Source organism: Hesperophylax consimilis, chromosome 1 (genome assembly GCF_061612785.1).
Source record: "Hesperophylax consimilis isolate HC1 chromosome 1, BYU_Hcon_1.0, whole genome shotgun sequence".
NCBI classification, from domain to species: domain Eukaryota; kingdom Metazoa; phylum Arthropoda; class Insecta; order Trichoptera; family Limnephilidae; genus Hesperophylax; species Hesperophylax consimilis.
In genome coordinates this window covers 8,940,275-8,958,811 of record NC_142836.1, presented here as the reverse complement: position 1 = coordinate 8,958,811, position 18,537 = coordinate 8,940,275, and the positions used below count along the sequence as shown (strand labels likewise).

General features: G+C 34.4%; 1 protein-coding gene and 2 non-coding genes across 3 annotated transcripts in view; all 3 read left to right on the top strand.

Annotated features, from left to right (window-relative positions):
• The window catches only part of LOC149426231 (ras-like GTP-binding protein rhoA), a 636,906-nt gene that overhangs the window by 402,821 nt on the left and 215,548 nt on the right, over positions 1–18,537 (top strand). The window lies entirely within an intron of this gene.
• TRNAS-UGA (transfer RNA serine (anticodon UGA)) lies at positions 14,277–14,358 on the top strand. Its single transcript has one exon. It is a non-coding gene; the product is annotated as a tRNA-Ser (tRNA).
• Positions 17,913–17,994, top strand: TRNAS-UGA (transfer RNA serine (anticodon UGA)). Its single transcript has one exon. It is a non-coding gene; the product is annotated as a tRNA-Ser (tRNA).

Genomic DNA, 18,537 nt, shown 5'->3' with positions numbered 1-18,537 from the left:
CTCAACTACCATACCAGGCTCATGCCCGTATTATATGGTTGGATAATCGAGAAATTCCCAGAATCCCCCCCATTTCCCCCCAAAAAGGTGTTTCCCGCAAAAAAACCCAATCCTTTAAAATCTTAGAAATTCCCCGCAAATTCCTCGCATTACTGTAAACAATTATAGTAAAAATAATAATTGGATCATTAATATAACGCCATTTTTGTGATAAATCTCCCCAGGGGCGCTGCCGTAGATATGTTACTCACGTAGACTGGTTGTGATGAAAACGCAGATTCAGTCGTTCCAATCAAACGGTTTGTTTTTATGTGATGATGTTTTATTCGTTTTTAATTGACGATTTATAATTCTACTTATAATAAATCTTTTATATTCTGAATCAGCGTTTTGATCTTTACGAAAATATTTTTCACTAAAGTTCTTACTAAAAAAAATATTGAAATCCTGGAATCCGGTCATGAATTTAAATTATTTATTTTTATTCAGTACTCCTCGTCACGCGGTTCAGTCCTCTTTAGTTCGTTTTTTTTTTTGTCTCAGGAAAAGCCTAGCCAGAAAAACATAACTACGTGATTTTTTTCTGCATCTGTTTAATATCGTCTCGTAAAAATATTTCCCTCCGAAAATGATGTTAGATTTTCACAATCTGCCGTAATGATTACGGTGGCGCTTTCATAACTTTTAATGTAAATATTTTTACGTGAAAACCTCAGATCAAAGAGGATTTTTAAGCAATCCCCTTTTCTCTAACTCTGTTTAGCTTTATTCATATGAAGCGCGGACCTGCGAGATTGTATTTAAATGTTAACATTTTTTTCTTTTAAGCCTAGTAGATCTTTATACCTTGACACTAGTTTCTAAATTCGGGGCTATTTTTCTTCAAATAAATTAATGTATTAAAAAAAAGACTATTGCGTTTGGTCTTATCATTTGGACCGTTCAATGAATATTTCAATGGCTCCAAAGTTTTTTATTTTTTTTATTTTTTTTATTTAGTAGCTATATTATACATTTTTTTTAAATTTTTATAAGAATATATATATAAAAAATAGATGTTGATTATATTCATAGTCCTCCTCACTAGGAGATCCTGTGCTGAGGGGGACTAGGTTTTGGATAAGTTATTCAGCGACTTCTATGGTATGACTCCATGTTTTGGGTAAGGGTTTCCAGAAACTTCTACGACGATGTTTTAAATATGCTAGTAAGTTCTTTTTCCGGTAATTCCTTAAGCCAAGATTTAATGTTCTTAATGCAGTTGTTTTTTGTTTTGATTTGTTTGATACTAAGTGGGAGTTTGTTATATACCTTTACTGCTAAAAATTCAGAGCTTCTTTGTCCAAAGGTAGAGTTACACTTTGGTATAGTTAGTATCTCTGTTTGTTTGGCTCTGGTTTTATGAGTATGTGAGGTGTTTTCCTGAGAATTATTTTTGAGGTGTTGTACCAAAATGTTTTTGGCATAGATTTTCTGTATGCTTGGAACGTCAAATTGTTTAAAAATTTCTGTTGTTGACGTCCTTATGGGAACCTTTAGTATGGTCTTTATGATGCAATTCTGAGTTACCTTCAGCTGTTTTATATGTTTTGATACTGCTGAGCCCCATCCTATTATTCCATATTCCAATTTGGAGTGGCATAAAGCATAGTAAACTCTCTTTAAATCCCTAGCTGACAAAATGTTCCGTAATTTTTTGAAGAAGTAGATGAGTTTAGTTCACAATGGAAATTATGTTTCAATCTGAGGGTTTTTTTTGTCGGTTATGTACATAGATTTTTATAGTTCAGTTTTAACCGGCGTTTTATTTTGTATGGGAGTGCGAGAGACGTTTTTTGTTCTTAAGATAACTGGTTTTTTATATTGAAGACCATCATCACTAATGTTATTGTATTGAAATGAAGTGCAAAAATACATTGATGATAAATAATTTACCGATATTTAAAAACCTGTATTACAACATTTTCATCGGTTCTAATGTAAATGTTGACCTGGGTCGTCAATGCATATTGTGTTCTAAAATACACACAGGAGATGAAGATATGTTGTGCCTATTATTTACTTTAAAATTGCCGATTGTAGTACCTACTTGGAGTAATATTAAATATTATAACTTTTTTATGGCCTAGTTGATGAGCACTGCTATAAATTTAAATTAAAACATGATTTAAAAAAATATATAAAACACATGATCAATGATTTGTTAGGTTCGTGAAATGTCAATAACAAATATGTAAGGAGAGATGCGTGACATCTTTTGTTAGAGTGTGAAATTACTAGTTAGCTTTATGACTAATCGAATTAATGAAATTAACGAACTAATTCTAATAATTTTTTTAAAAATATTTCTTTAAATTGGCCACATTTTGGCCAATGTGAGCGCGCGGGCGTTTGCAAATTGGTCGAAATGTGGCCAAATAAGGTCCAATGGTTAAATGAATTTTAAATATACTTCCAGAACTAGTAAGATAAATGAAATGGTTTGTGGTTTTCTCCATCATATTATGTTACCAAATAATATCTTTCTCTGCTTTCAGGTAAGTGCTCTATATGGTATTGCAAATATCGTCAGATGACAGCACAGATATAGGTATGTTTTATTTTCACATTTAAATAATTAGTGGCGGAGTTGGCAAATGCGTCGGGTTCCCACCAATACGGAAAAAATGAGTATTCCGTATCAATTAAGAATCTCTTAGAATTATTGGTAATCCGGTTAAAAACAGGATTGCGTGCGTTAAAAAGGGTTTGAACAGGTTTCCTGATAAACTTTTAATAATTAACAAATATATTATAACGATGTAGGAACAAACGCACGTGCATTTGCCTTGATAATATATCATGACGAAATGCGAAAATATTCAGACTTTCATGACACGTGTTCTGAAATGATGATATATATTCGTAATTTACTAAAAGTTTATCAGGAAATCTGTTAATTCATTAGTTAAAGCCTGCAATCCCGTTTTTAACCGGATTACCCATAATTTGAGAAGATTCCTAAACACTAAATGCATCTAAAAATCCAGTAAAAATCACTTCAACCAATTCTTCTCCACAATCGGATCAGACCTAGCAAATAATATTTATTTATTTATTAATTTCAACGCCCTGGTGGGCTTTTACATAACAAGTTTTTTACATAACAAGCTTTTACATAACATAACATACAGAAACATTTTTAAATGGAAAAAGATAGACTATAAAAATAAAAATAAAAGTAAACATAATATGAAAGGTAGGTAGGTGAATAGAAAAGTTAAGGTAGAGTTAATTCATTGCAATAAAAGAGAAATAAACTAGTAGGTATGTTAACAATTACAAAATTACATGTGAATGGCTAAATGTGATACATGACAAAATTTATTTATTTGTTTGTTCGCGCCTTGACGGCTTTTACATGCGAGGTAAATCATACAGGAGCATTATAACAAGTATATAGCATCATAAGAAGTATAAAATAGTAAATAAAATAATAAGCTGAGCATGAAAGACATAAGTAGGCACAACACAGGTAGGTATTAGTATACGATAAGTAAATTGTTTATTGTATAAAGGAGTTCAACCAGCAAATACTTATTTGGGCTCAGGCTACAGTACATTCAGCAATTATAATTGTCACACCAAACATAATTACAAACATACTCGAAGCATACTTTTTCTTTTTAAAAAAAAAAAAAAAAAATACCGGTTGGCAGTGGTGTAAAACATTTTCTAGCGATTTATAAAAGTAGGTAATATTCTTGTAATTTAAAATATATAATTTGTTTTTTTTTTTTTGTTATTATAAATGTACGTAAGTTTGTTATTATTATGACAAAAATAAAAGTTACACAACAATTAAATACAAAAAGAAGTAGGTATTATGAAAATAGTTACAGAGAATATCAAAGAAATAGAATGTCTGAAAATAATCTTGCAAATAATATCTCTCTCGTTAATCTCAGATATAAATTTTTTAAACTTACTCCAACAACAGAACAAGAAATTACTGAAATCATCACCTCACTCAAAAATACACACTCCACGGGAATCGACAACATACCCACAAAACTAATCAAAAATCTCAAACCAATCATCGCTAAACCTCTTGAACATATCACAAATCTAAGTTTTTAAACTAACACACTAAAACATTAACGATTATTCCTATCTTTAAATCAGAGGACAGATCATCCGTGAATAACTATAGACCAATATCCTTGCTGAGTCCGATCTCTAAAATAATTGAAAAAACGGCAAAACGAAGGCTCTATAAGTGTCTTGAAGAAAATGAAATCCTGCCAAGTAGTCAGTATGGCTTCCGTAAATGCCGTAGTGCCTCAGATGCAATTGCAGCTTATACTAAATTAGTCTCTGATAATCTTGATAGAGGCCTCAAAAACCTTGCTGTTTTCTTGGATCTTGCTAAAGTCTTTGATACTGTATCTCACCGCATACTTCTGAAAAAACTCTTGCAGATTGGAATTAAAGGTATTCCGCTTAAATGGTTTGAGAGCTATCTAACAAAAAGGTCCCAGTAAACTATCATCGACTCCGCCAAAGAGCATAGAAGTACTAGTTTACCAATCACCTATGGTGTTCCCCAAGGCAGTGTTTTAGGCCCAGTTCTCTTTCTAATATATATTAACACACTATGCAATTTAGATACTGGTGACACTATACTATCATTTGCCGATGATACGGTTATCGTGTTTGAAGATGAAAATTGGAATTCAACCATTGAAAAAGCAAACTATGTCATAAATAAAGTAAAACAATGGCTATATGCCAAACTCTTCACTCTCAATATTGATAAAAACAAAATACCTACTTTTTTCCATACGTAAGCCCAATCTCCCTCAAAACTGTCATAATCTTACCATCCATTCATGCTCACAAGATCTCACCATGCCTAGATCATCTCAAAATAATTGCTCATGCGAGAACCTAAAAATAGCTAACGAAATAAAGTACTTAGGTGTTTTTATAGATTATCAACTGCGCTGGGAGGCACATATCAATCATACTACAAAAATACTCAAATTATGCTGCATTTTCAAATCTCTCAGATCTATCCTTAACCTAAAAACATTAAGATGTGTCTACTTTGCACTCTTTCAAGCAATTGCTACATATGGGATTGTGGGATGGGGAGGTTGTGCATCTTCAATTCTCCGTCCCTTGATTTTAACTCAAAAACTATTGCTAAGGATAATATTCAAATGTCACTCGTCACACACATCAGAGCCACTTTTCAAAAAAATTATATTCCTAAATATTCGTCAATTATACATTTAGACTATTCTTATATACATATGAAAAAAAATATCATCAAAAAACACAACAAAACTATTCATACTCGTTACTCGTCACACCTAAAATGTGTAATTCCTCCAACAAAAACAGCATTTGCCCAACTACAATTTTCCTATATTGCTCCCAAGATATTCAATTCATTCAATATAGATACCAGAAAATTGGAAACTGAACATCTTTATATAAAAAAATATTCAGAATTTGCTATCGGTAAAGGGAAGGAACTATTGCAAAGAATGTCTCGTGTTATTAAATTAAATTAACTGCTCTTTTATTCCATTATATTCATATGTTTTCTTCTTATTTTTATTATTATATCTTTTATTTTGTCTTATTTCTGAATATCCTAACATCTTAACATTGTAATCTAGAGAAATATGACTACCATAATACGGACATGTGCCTAGTATGGTGGCTGTAGAAAACAAAAAAACTGTAATTATTTAAATTTTTATGAATAAGAAACACAAAAAAAAAAATCCTAATAAATCTGCAATACTAATTTTTTTCCGTGAACCGAATGTGTTTTCTTTGTAAACTGTATTTAGTAAAATCACTATGTTATTTCAAGAGTTCAATTCCTCGGCTGGCATAACGAAAATGTATGTCCGTACAAGAAAATGTATGTCATCAAGCAACATCTTCCAGCTTATTCGTGACCCAGGAATGTTTGTTTCTTTTAAATGACAAAAAGACAAATTATTTGCCGTAAAAAGTCTGGAAATCTGTTCGAAATTTTTAAGGTGCATTAGCTGAAAATATACATAGGATGGGTTGTTTCACAAAATTTGAACGTTCACTTTCGGGTTCTGTAAAAATCCTATTAAAGTTATGTTATTATATCACTATAGGCTAGTTGCTTGTCAGAACTGAAATTAAAACAGAACTTGAAAATTTACTTTGAAATTTGAAGAATTCTTCAAATTCTCTGAAAAAACCTGTCCTTGGTAGGTTATTTTCTGCCAACGGAAGTCTAAATAAGTAGAGAATAGTGTTACACGGGTAGGTTCCCCATCAAAAGAATTCATTACAGAGTAAGTACGTGCCCAGTTCCTGCATACCCGGAAGTAAGATTTTCTGAGAGGCTGAGGATAAAGCTCTCTTTTTTATATCTCAATTCTTTCTTTTTGGTTACCAACTTCTGTCGAATAAAAGAGAAACAGGAAATGATTAACCAAGAATAATTTATTCAACCTCGCTGTAATGTTCGCAATACTTTCACATTACATTTTGTGGGGAGTATTTTATATCATCTTTGTAAGATAGTTGTCATTTTAAACTTAAATGAAAGATAATTATTTGGAAAACTATTTTTGCGTGATGTTAGTTTTTTTGCTCTTATTCCATCAAAATATATGTTTATTTTTCGTAATACGCTTATTTCTAAATATTTCAACATTATTACAAAAAAAACACATTTTGTTTACGTCGGGGAGATGGATAAAAAACGCAATAAATAGGTTTGCAAAGTTTGGGTTATTTAGACATTTTTGCGTATTTAAATTGAAACAGAACCTTTCGGCAAACGTCATATCACACTAACAATAAAAAACATGGAGCCAATAGCTGTTACTTGTAATACCATATTTGGGTTTAATTTAACGTTTTTTTTTTACTTTCGAAAAAAATTACGATAATCAAGACGAATACATTTTATATAACGACTTAACGTGCCATTTTCGATTTGTCGCCAAAACGACATGTTCTTTTTTATCCGTGGATTCGGCGGCGTTGACGTCACGCCGGATGACGTTGGTGACAGCCGTCTTATCAGACATTGAAGGTTTCTATGTCATAATGACGTTGTAGCCAGTTGTAACCGTTTCAGAATGTGTGGTTTTTCAAATCAATTACGATGAATAAAATATTAAAATTACACATTTTTATTGTTAAGATCTAGAAAAATTAACTTTAAATCTTTAACACATTTTTAACAAAAAATATCTCATTGAGTTGAAACAAAATATTCATAATACTTTGTGCGTAAGCGAACCACGGAAAATGTGCCTTTTTGATATACATATTTGAATAAACTGATAAAATATTTCGGAAAAAATAAAGTTGTATATTTACCTAGTTCAAAAACGAGTCGCTTCTACGACTCGTTTTTGAGTTCAACGACTCGCCTTTGGAATGATTTTCCGGCCTCTGTGTTTCCTCCCTCTTATAACATGGGTTTCTTCAAGACTCATATTCACTCCTTCCTCTACTCAAAAATACCCTCTACACAGCATTCCCAAAGATGACACGAGGTAAATAATTTCTCTCAGTGCCTCCTGTGCGAAGTTTAATGTAAAAAAAGTTTAATGATTTTATAATAGATGTAAATGAAAAAACACTCTTTTCAAAGTGTATGATTTGGGGTTGGTATGTTATTCATTTTACATTATTTTAATATTTTTCGTAAACCTAGATACACCTCTACAAAATAATGATGTAGGTTAGTTTCAACTCTCATCGCAGCTTATTTTCAATATAAAATATCCACGTGTTTCAATACTGAAACTAATCTGCTAGTCTTGAATATCATTACCTACTCAAATTTTTTTGACAAGTGTCAGGATGCCAGTGAATGGATAATCTATCTTCCCATGGCTTGTAAATCATACGTGACATACATATTCTGTCAGCAGTGAATTTTTCATATTTGCAAATTACAGTTTGTTATTCTAGAAAAATAAAAACGGTGCGATGTCGGAAAACTCGTGGTACAGCATAAAACTGAAACTTCTGCAGCACATAACCCAAATAAATATAAGTTTTTCATTTTTTACTTAAATATAAAAATGACTAAACGGAATTAAGAATTTTTAAAGTGACTAATTTATATTATAATTAAAATGGACTTATTTATTATTTGAATATTTAAAAAAAAACGGTAGGAATATACCTACCTATAACACATTTGCAAATGAAAAAGGTTCTTTGTTTGTTTTAAACTACTTTATTTGATTTATAGACATCGACTGGTTTCCGTTGATCTCAAACTTCATCAAGAAAAACTAAAGTACAATGAAGATTTCAGAATTTTTCAAACATTTAATTGATACACGAAGAAAACTTACTGATATAAAATATTACTACTTCAGTGAAATCTCTTAAAATTATTCGTAATACTGGTAAAAGCAAGCCTTTAACGAATAAATTGACAGGTTTCATAATGAACTTTCAGTAAAACACGAATGTGTTATCGCAAAGTCGGAACACGTGTCCATAAATATTCTAATATTTCCGGATTTCATTGTATACTTTCAGAAACACCGCAGGTGCATAAACACGTGTTCCTATATAATATGAATGTACTAAAATTGTATTAATAAATGGTCTGCAATCCAGTTTTTAAGAGGATAGCAATACTCATTTATCTCCGTGTACTAACCAAACCCCTTATAAAAATACAAGAGTACAATTAATACAAAAAATGCAACAGGAATGCGCCTTAATAATTAAGAATTAAAAAAATCAAAATCAAGTAAAAACAAAAGTAAATGCCAGATTTTAAACAAACGTTTACAGTTAACCGATTTTAGAGTTGTTCCCCTTCTCCCTATATAACCTACACCCTTCCCTTACTACTTTACTTTAGAAGAACTAGGCGCATAAACAGACAGATGCGGATAGCGACTTTGTTTTATACTATTTAGAGATTAGAGATTGTACGGGACGTGTTTGCCTGCACAAGAAAAAACTGTAAAATATAAGCACCGGCACACATTTGCCTTTGTCCTGTGTAATGATTCAAATAAAGCACTTGAGGTATTTCATTTGAATCATTACAGAGTTATTTAAAATATCATAAAAATGCAGGGAATATCGACTATTGTAATATGTTTGCCTCAATGAATGCGTCTTGAGAAAGACGATATATTCGAAATTTGTAATTTGCTTTTGAAAAGAACGCTTTTATAAAAGCGGTTGGTTTTTATTGCGGGTGCAACTTCTTGTATCCCTCCAGGCTCAGTCGGTAACGGCTCTGTGACATCGGGGCCAGTGAGCAGGACCGCACGCTGGAGGGAAGGCTCTCCGGGACTGGCTGGCAGGCGGGCTGGCAGGCGGGCTGGCTCAGTCGGCAACGTTCAGTCCCCTCGATCCAGGGAATATCGACTCTTGTATGTTTGCATAAATGAATGCGTCTTGAGAAAGACGATATATTCGACATTTGTAATTTGCATATTGAAAAGAACGCTTTTATAAAAGCGGTTGGTTTTTATTGCGGGTGCAACTTCTTGTATCCCTTCAGGCTCAGTCGGTAACGGCTCTGCGGGGCGCTGGCTGGTTCAGTGGGCAATGGCAGATCCCCTCTCCGAGGCTGGCTGTTGGGAAGGCTCAGTGAAGCCCGAGGCAGAGGCGCCACGACGTCGGGGCGTCGTTGGCTTGTCGGTGAGCAGCGAGCTCAGCAGCAGGCAGTTGCAGTAGACAGCGGAAGTGGAGCGGGGGGGGGGAACTGGGTTGAAATCAAAACACAGCGTGTTGGTCTCAGGTAGCGAAGCGGGTCAGGCAGAGCGGACAGCGGTAGATGTTGCTCGGTCCAGGGCTTATGGCGGAATGGGCAGGGACTTTTGACTTTTTTTTTTTGACTTTTGATTTAATTATTTTTCAGAGTACCTAAACCTAAGTTTACTTGCTCTAGCGTAATTGTAAAAGGATTATCTAATGATGCTTTACTTGAATATTTAATGAATTTGGAGTATTTTACTAGAAAACTTAAAAACTATACTGCGGCTGTATGCAGGAAAATTCTATACGATTTTTTTTTATTAATTTCTACGTAAGATTGATTTTGGCTTTTTAAATTTATGGTGTTCATTCTCGCTGTATTTAGCGAGAGAGTTTATCGTGGGATTTGAGTGACTATCTAGGCCAGCGTAAAACCTAGTAGCCTGTGCTATAATAAAATCTTTAATCAACGGTACGTTAGAGTCATTGTGGAGAGTAGAGATTCTACTCCACTTGGGTGCATTTAAGGCGAGTCTAATGCATTTATTTTGAAAGACTTGAAGTTTATTGATATGAACGTTTGCTGCATGACCCCAGATTGGGCAAGCGTAAGAGAAACATGATCTGATTGTTGACTTGTAAAGCAATAATTTGTTGTCTGCTGATAGACGGCTATTTCTACACATCATGGGATATAGGGCTGATAGGTAACGATTTGCAGCTTTTGTTTTTTCTTCTATGTGTTTTTTCCAAGTGAGTTTATTATCTAGAGTGACACCGAGGTATTTTAATGATGATTCCCATGGTACGTTTTCCCCAAACAGTTTAATGAAACGGGGTCTTTTAGGCCGTGACTTGTGAAACACGGTCGCGACACTTTTGGTCGGATTAATTGAGATTCTCCACTTTTTACACCACTTTTCTGTTAGAGCGGCTTGTTTCTGAACGCGGCTTGTAGCAGTGGCCACGACAGTTGAGCTTGATATTATGTTGGTGTCATCAGCGAATTGAGTAATAATGATGTTATGATCTATTGGCTTTGGAATGTCGCATGAATAAATGTTATATAATGACGGCGAGAGTTGACTGCCTTGCGGGACCCCAGCTGATAGGGGGCGTGTAGTGGAGAATGTGTTATTTATTTTTACTTTGAATGAGCGATTTCTCAGGAAACTATTTATAAGTTGAATGATTCTAAGTGGGTACCCTAGTTGGTACATTTTATATATTAGGCCATTGTGCCAGACTTTGTCGAACGCTTTACTGACGTCTAGAGATAATATTACTGTTTTTTTATTAGTGTTGAAGCCCTCCGTGATGTGTTCCACGACACGGAGGAGTTGATGAGAGGTTGAGTGACCTGCTCGAAAACCATGTTGAAAGTCTGGCAAGAATTTACATTTATTTGTGATTTCATTTAATCTTACAAGAATTACTTTTTCCAGGACTTTTCCCAAGCAAGGAAGGAGACTTATCGGCCTATGGTTCTCCGTTAATAATGGATCCTTGCCTGGTTTAGGAATTAAAATGACATCAGCTTCTTGGAAGTCCTTTGGAAAGCAACGTAGTCTAAGTGCTGCGTTGCAGATGGCAGTCAGGGCGCAGATGCCCTTTTTTGGTAGGTATTTAAGGATTTTGTTAGATATTCCGTCAGGACCGGCCGCTTTCTTTTTCTTTAGACCCTTGATGATTTTTATTATTTCTTCTGGAGAAGTGGCTTTAATGGGCGGGTCCTGAGGGTCGAGACTTAATATTGCTTCTACTTTAGAATCCACCTTAGCTACGAAGGCTGGGTCATCGTGTTCCGTGTTTGGAGTGAATTGAGCTTCAAGGCTATCTGCGAAGGCTTCAGCCTTATCGGTTGCAGAAAAAACTTTACCGTTTAGGCCTTGAAGCGGAGCTATTTTAGTTACTGGACGTCTGAGGCTTTTGGAGAGTTTCCAGTAAGCGTCCCTGTCGTCTTCGAGGGAGGAAATGAATTCATTCCAACGCTCGTTACGGTGGTCGAGGAGTGCGTCGCGTACCTCTCTGGTTAATCTATTTAAGTGTTGCTTTACGATGGGGTTAAAAGAACTTTGCCACTCCTTACGCACTTGGTTTTTTTCCGTAATAAGGTCTTTGACCTCTTCGGGAATACCGTATTTCGCTGAGTTGAATTTCTTTTTAGTATTTTCTAATGACGCTTCGTTGATGCAAGATTTTAAGGTTTTAATTAAGTTGGAGGTGGCAGTATTTAATGCTAATTCGTTAGGTATCGATGTCGGTATTGTGATTTTACTTTCTAATAAATCGCTGAGTTTTTTCCAATTAATTTTCTTTTTGATAGGCACGTGGGGGACCAAAGGATTAGAGCCTCCTGATAATGTTAGAAGAACTGGATCGTGGTCGGAGGTTAGTTCGCTAAGTACTTTTAATGAGTGCAAATGATTTGTTTCTTTTAAGATGACTATGTCAATCACGTCCGGGATTGAGTTAGCTTGATGAAGCGTTGGTATGTCCGGCGCGTCTACTACAATTGATTTGGTGCTAGCGTATTTTGCCAGCACGTTACCTTTTAGGTTTGGACGTTGACTGTGCCACGATCCATGTTTTGCGTTCATGTCCCCGGCTATAATGGTGGGGACATTTTCTTCTAATAGACTGTCCAGTTCGGACGGGATCAGTGGACGTTTTGGTGGTGAGTAAACGGAAATGAGTTTAAGTGGTCCTGAAGATGTATTTATTACTACCGAGGTGGATTCTATGTTACTGCTAGAGAATGAATGTGCTAGACGGTGGTCAATATTTTGTTTTACTAAAATGGCCGTGCCGCCGCCTCTATTGGTTAATCTGTCGTCACGGTATGTGATGTAGTTTGGTAATTGAAATTTCTTAGATGGTTTGAGCCATGTTTCATTAATGAAGAATACGTCGATGTTGTATTCTTTAAGAAATTCAATTATTTCACCTTTGTGGGTGATGACAGAGCCATTGGCGTTCCAATAGGCTGTTTGTAAATTGACTGTTTTATTTTGGTGTCTAGACATTATGATTTCTTAAAGTGGCTTGAATTTTAAACATTTCGTCAGTAGCGAGTTTAATCGTGGCTTGAAGAGCTTCTAGCTGCTCTTTGAGGGCTTTAACGTGAGCCGGGTCCATCGGGGACGAGGGTAGTTGGGACTCTTGGGTGGGGGCTGGACCCCTGTCTAGTCTATGGGCAGGGACCGGTTTTTGCGGCGCCTTTATAAGATTCTATAGGACCGCGCCTCCGACCCTTGATTGTATTATGAAATTCCCGTAACGAGCTTGCTTTTTTCTTGCTATGAAGCTCGCCACGTTTGTAGGATAAAATCTGTTTATCTCAGAAATATAGGAATATTTTATAATATTAGACCTTATCTGCCTCTGTCGCCCTGCCAAAACCACATCGTCGCAATATTGTTTATTTAGTTATAATAAGACATATTCTACAAGATAAGTGGTCAAATCTCTGTAACATTTTCAGAGTTTCGCTGATTACATAATTATCTTACGTGTAACATATTTTATTTCTATTCGAGCTTATTTAATTAACATATAAGTATCTTTGTATATAATTATTTAGTTAACATTGTTTCCTATTATTACAGGAAGGGCTTGCAAATTTGTATTTTTTTACAAATCTCTTGGATACACGTGGGCCGTTCAAGCAGGTTTTGTGCTTAGCCAATCAGCGGCTGCCTAGCCAGAGTAAGATGGTTGCTTGAGTTGAAGCGAGACAACTGCTTTTTAGGTCCGAGCGATAAAATTTACCGTTAAACGGCAGGGCAGGTTTTTAAACATGAGTTACCTATATGTAAGGCAGGTTTATCAACATTAGTTTTATGGAAGGTTTTACATAGTTTTCGACAGTGGTAAATATGATGGCATTTTGTTGTGTTTTTTTATAATTGATGTACATTTTATATTGATGATGCTGATGACGTTCGATACAGAGATTATATCTCAAGATGCTGTAACAATAAACAACAGATTTTGAAATAACAAGGTTATATTATTTTAAAAGTTCTCCTGAATAATGATTGTTTTAATTTTACAACTTCTATTTAAATAAAATGCTCCAGCGTTAAGAATCAAAATTCCTTGTAAAAATTGATTTAACACGCCTTAAATGCCATTCATGGCCATAAAACTGTTTAAACTGGGTCGTTAATGAGATAAATGCCATGTTCTCACGCATGTCTCGAATATTTATTATAAATAAAAACAATTTATTCTACACATGTTGCCAACTAATCTTCCCGTTTCCATAAATCAAAAATTTTGAGAAATTGTAGCCCGTTGTCATTAGGCAGGCACTTTTAAAATATAGAAGCGTTTTTTTAAAACTAAACATATGATGCCGGAGGGTTTTGATGGTATTTGGTCTAATATTTTCATTACATTATATTGACTTACTTATACTCGTACATGCATGTAGGTGACTTACTTGCCCGTAAGTGAATGTAAAATATGATCTCTTTCACGCCGTTGAAGATGAACGGAATATAACGGATAGGTAAATCGTGGCATCACGAATAACAGCTGAGGTGTCCGAGTGGTTAAGGAGTTGGACTTGAAATCCAATGGGTTTTACCCGCGCAGGTTCGAATCCTGTCCTCAGCGATCTTTTTTATTTTTATTTTTATCGTCAATTTAAAAGCTTTTTAAGACATGTCGCTCTAGAGTTTTGTAAATACTTCTATTTGCATTTCGATTTTATTTTCGTGCATGAATGAGTGCAAATCTTGAAAGTGGAAATTTACCCACTTCCCGAGATCCAATCGAGTTAAACTCTGCAGATCGACTTGTTGTCGATGACATTGCGTTCTTTCATTTTTTTGTTAAATTCCGGGCGTGTTCCGAGATCATGATCATATATTCGTAGTTAAAAAAATAAACCTGTTAATGCATTCGTTAAGGCCTACAATCCCATTTTAATTGGATTACTAATATTTTTATGATATTCTTAATAAATTAGCCATACTCATTTTTCTACGTGTAGGTCTACGTTATCGCTTGTCTGAATTTTTCACACAATCTATTAGATTTTTGCAAATGACATTTAAATTCAAAGCAAATCCGAGTTTTAGAGTTCATTGAACCAAAGTTACAGACAGACACACAATAACACGAAATTAGTAGTTTTGATTACTTCATAATACTGCATGCGCGATATATTGTGCCTGTCTCTCGAGGAAATTCAGTGTTGAGAACATGCGCAGTCTAACACAACATTATAATTAAATTCATTTTTATAATTATTAAAAATTGTTTTATGAATAACAGTTGCTGTTAAGATTATTTTACTATTGTAGGTCAAACATATTTCACATAGATATAGAAATTGGCAAACTTAGTACTCTCGTTCTAAATTCGCACTAAAAATATAAAAACGCCGCAGACAATTTTGTTGACTTCTGCGGTCAAAACTTCTTGCTTAACGTAACACAACCTAACGTTTAAACCTAACCTTCCCTTAATTTAAAACAATTACATTTAAATTTAAACTCCGAAGTTCTTATCACCCGATCCAGGTAACTGAGCATCTATTTAAATTGTAAATATATCACTCGGAAACTTTTAATGACTTTCAACCATACCAAGAGAATTTAAATAAATGACGCCCAAAGTTATCCAGCAATCTACTAAATACTAAACTGTATGCGGAATTCTGCTGTGGGTCATTGGCTCGCAAGTTCCTAGACATCTGGGTAAACATTGGATTTTCAGAGGCATCAAAGGCCGTGCCAGATTAGAGACGCTATATCGCTGTATGGAGACGTGATAAATTCACTACTTTACTCCGATTACCATCAAGTTAAAGCATCAAACAGACTGGAGAAAGGCAAACAATGCTAATGATAAATGAGTTTGATGTTTAGCAGGAAGGCGCTCTACTTCAATGCTCTGAGCTGAGATTTTATCAAGTACGGAGTTTATCAAGTTTATACTTCGGTTCGTAGCTAATCAGAGTGTTATGAAACTTTTTAAGACCGTCGAAAATATGTAGGAAACAAGTATTTTACTTATTTAACTCCCCGGGCTAATTTGTTCTGGGAACAAACAGTTCTTACCCGTAGAGTCAAGTTGCTCGCTTTTCGGAACAACACATATGATCTCATAGAAATCGTTGTGTCTCCCTTACCTTAGTTAGAAATATGAACTAAACAGTGTTAAAGAGAGAGCACACTAAATTTTATATTGAAATATAGAAGTTAACCACAGAATAATTAAATTGTACAACTCTATGAAACCGCAATTTCCACAATTCCGACTGCAATTTTAGAAAATAATATCAGACTTTTATTTATTATTTATATATAAAACGACAAATAAGTGAGGTTAAGTCTAATGAAATGTGTGTTTTTTTTAATCAGTAATTATAGTTCTGTGTTTAGTTTATTTTTTAGTGCCATTTTTAAAACTTTTTATGTTCGATTTTAAAATGTCGGTACATCAAAAATTATGTGTACCCTAAAATTTGAAAGCGTATTGTATTACCTTTCAAAAACTATGTTTATTTTTCGGATACGTTCAGAAATATTCCATTTATTTGGATTTTATTGAAGAGTCGAAATACGCACAAATTTTCTGACAGCATTTTTAAGAAATACAACGGTCAATATGGCAGAGGCCTAAAGGGTTAACAAAGCTATGCAACATCACAACACTTATAATGAATAGTTTTATATATTCGTTTAAAAAATATCAATTTAATTTATTTATTTTTCTTTTGGTTTTCGACAATCGTTACTGTTAAGTATAATGTAATGTAAAAATATAAAATTTATAAAATCGACCCGTAAAATACAAAGCTTTTTTACTAATGCATCTATTTAAAAATGTCATTTAAAACTTTTTTTGATTTGATTGAATATTTAACTTTTCTACCAAAGAAACAACTCCATAAACTTCCACAAATGCCAATCGGGTAGGACTGACATTTATTTCGTTTATGAAGTGCTGAAAAATCATCCAATTTCAGAGAAATGCATATATGTCCGTGCGTGTCAAAGATATTAGAAGAACGAGATATGCTATGTTGGCCGCCGGACCGTAGCCGGAGTACTACCTAATTAGGGTACTTTGAATACTGTCGGGACGTGTACGCACAGAAATCTGTTCTATGTATTAGTGCGGATACCTTAGCGCAAGCGAAGGTGTGCAGTAGTATTGGTGAACAAAACCGGCGACACTCGGCAAAACAATTCCACTCAGTACGAACTGCGCATAGCACATCTCGATCTTCTAATATCTTTGGTGCGTGTGCATGTGATTGCATGATATAATGCATTGTCATCGATGACGAGTCTGCCGAGTTTCAGCTCGATCGGATGTCGGGAAGTGGGTTGGTTTCCGCTTCTAAGATTTGCATTCCTTCGTTACCTAAAAGAGAAGTGAAATTCAAATATAAAAAAAAAATAAACAATAGATTAAATGGAAAATCTTTTCGTTATTTTTCGAGTGACAGCCATTTTGCCCGTTGATGTCATGATCGACCGCACAGTCACATTTAAGTACACACCTACACAACATTTTGTTGGTTTGCTTAAAGCGTTGTAAATAAATATATTATTTTTATCCTTCGCAGTCGGTGTTTTTAGTGGTTCAATGATAACTCAATACAGTGACAATTCAACACACTTTTAAAAAATTCTATAAAGTCATTAGAAACGATAAAAAAATTAAACCTAACCTAACCTAACCTAATTAACCCATTTAATAAAGTTTTTGTTTCATCACTTTCCATGACTTTTTAAAGTTGTGATGAATTATCATTTTGACGAGTTATCCGGTCACCGTTTTTAGTATATTTTTACATAAATACTCGTATAGGTTATTACCAAAATGCAAGATATTTTCTTCACGATCTTCTGTGACACCATAATAAACAGGCTTTAATTTCGTTACACCCTTATGAAATGAACTAAACATTATTAAGTTTCACCGTTTACACGATGACAGAGATCTAGTCAAATCGAAATCAATATCAACATCAATTACAAGATGTGTAGTGGAAATATCGGACTATACTATTCTTACAGCATTATTTACACACGTGCACATTCTGTATAGCACGAATGTGAACGATCGTGCATTTTTAATATTATACTCGCATGTTTATATCTATTAAAGTAAAAATGTAGGAATTTAAAAGTATGGCATGATTGATAACAGCTGAGGTGTCCGAGTGGTTAAGGAGTTGGACTTGAAATCCAATGGGTTTTACCCGCGCAGGTTCGAATCCTGTCCTCAGCGATCTTTTTTAGTTCAAAAAATTAAGTATGTTTTCACCTCAGCTATCTGTTTTTTTTTTTACCAAGTAGCATCTGCAACTTTCCCAGATCAGATATAAAAATTTGAACATATTTCTAGCACTGCGTTTTCAACTTTTCACGGTTTTAATAATGAAATGTTCAACATTCTTATTGGTTATCCATAGTGGGCCAGTTATGTATAGTCCCCGGAGTATAAATAACAGCTTACCATCGATAACTACTATGTTACCAATTACCAAGACCGTAACTCCATTGGTAGGTACTTTAATTTTTTTTAAAGCATAAATCTTAAGTACGAAACAATCCTTTTCGCCATGCTTTGCTTGTTCTGTCTACTTATATTTAAAATTTATTCTTACGCAAATTTGTAAGATCTGTTCCCGCTGTGGAATTGGAATCCATCCGACTGAGAGTAGTGTCCAAAGAAACGGACGATCGGTCACTTCTCTGCTCTTGACTGATTCTTCAAATTGTTTCATATATTTTTAGCTAGAGCATTGTTCATTTCAGAGATTCAGAGTAT